This window comes from Mandrillus leucophaeus, unplaced genomic scaffold, assembly GCF_000951045.1.
Source record: "Mandrillus leucophaeus isolate KB7577 unplaced genomic scaffold, Mleu.le_1.0 Scaffold86, whole genome shotgun sequence".
Classification (NCBI taxonomy): Eukaryota; Metazoa; Chordata; class Mammalia; order Primates; family Cercopithecidae; genus Mandrillus; species Mandrillus leucophaeus.
In genome coordinates, this window is record NW_012109363.1 from 4,438,862 (window position 1) to 4,440,648 (window position 1,787).

Below are 1,787 nucleotides of genomic sequence, written 5' to 3' on the forward strand. Positions count from 1 at the left end.
ACACACTCCTCAGCAAATGCAAAAGAACAGAAATGGTAACAACCACTCAGACTACAGATCAAATTAGAAATCAAGACTAAGAAATCTGCTCAAAACCACACAATTACACAGAAATCAAATAACCTGCTCCTGAATGACTTTTGGGTAAATAATGAAATTAAAGCGGAAATCAAGAACTTCTTTAAAATGCGTGAGAGCAAAGATACAACATATCAGAATCTCTGACCATGTGAAGTGCCTAGATCCCCTTTACCTTCTGCCATGATTGTCAATTTCCTGAGACCTTCCTAGAAGCCAAGCAGATACCAGCACCATGTTTCCTGTACAGCCTGTGGAACTGTGAGCTAATTAAACCTCTTTTCTTTATAAATTACCCAGTCTCAGGTATTTCTTTGTAGCAATGTGAGAATGGACTAACACTCCTACCAACCAAAAGAAGCCCAGGATCAGATAGATTCACAGCAGAATTCTACCAGATGTACAAAGAACAGCTGCTACCATTCCTACTGAAACCATCCCCAAAAACTGAGCAGGAGGGACTCCTTCCTAACTCACTCTATGATGCCAGCATCATCCTGATAACAAAACCTGGCAGAGACACAACAATAAAAGAAAACTTCTGGTCAATATTCTTGGCGAACATCATTGGAAAAAATCTCAACAACATATTGGCAAACCAAATCCAGCAGCACGTCAAAAAGTTTATCCACCACAATCAAGCAGGCTTTAATCCCTGGGATGCAAAGGCAGTTCAACATACACAAGTCAATAAATGTGATTCATCACATAAACTAAAGACAAAAACCACATGATTATCTCAATAGAGGCAGAAAAGGCTTTTGATAAAATTCAACATCCCTTCATGTTAAAAACTCTCAATAAGCTAAGCGTTGAAGAAACATACCTCAAAACAGTAAGAGCCATCTATGACAAACCCACAGCCAACATCATACTGAATGAGCAAAAACTGGAAATATTCCCTCTTAAAAACAAACACAAGACAAGGATGCCCTCTCTGACCATTCCTATTTAACACAGTATTAGAAGTCCTGGCCAGAGCAATCAGAGAAGGGAAAGAAATAAAGGTCAGGCCGGGCACAGTGGCTCATGCCTGTAATCCCAGAACTTTGGGAGGTGGATTACCTGAAGTCAGGAGCTCAGGACCAGCCTGGCCAACATGGTGAAATCCTGTCTCTACCAAAAAATATAAAAATTAGCTGGGCATGATGGTGGGCACCTGTAATCCCAGTTACTGGAGAGGCTGAGACAGGAGAACTGCTTAAACCTGGGAGGCAGAGGTTGCAGTGAGCCAAGATGGTGCCATTGCACTCTAGCCTTGGAGACAAGAGTGAAACTGCATCTCAAAAAAAAGAAAAAAGAAATAAATGTCATCCAAATTGGAGGAGAGGAAGTCCTGAGAGATAAGGAGCTCTTATTTTGTGTGTGTGTGTGTGCGCGCGTGCGTGCACGTGTGTATCTGTATATACAGTCATTCTTGTCAATGTATGTTTAAAATGCACACAGAAAAAAAGAATGGAAAATTTTAACAAGGGCATCTGTTTTGGTGATTTCAATTTTTATTATTTTCTTTGTGCTTTCATCATGTTCTATAATGAGCATGCATTCCTTTCGTAATCAGGGAAAAAACATTGCTAACAAAACTCTGAATACAGATATAATAATAAGTAATAGTAAGTAATATAGAATACATATTTGAGGAAATAATTTAAGAAAATTTCCCAAATCTTCCTTGAGAGGTAGACATCCAGCTACAAGAAATCCAGAGA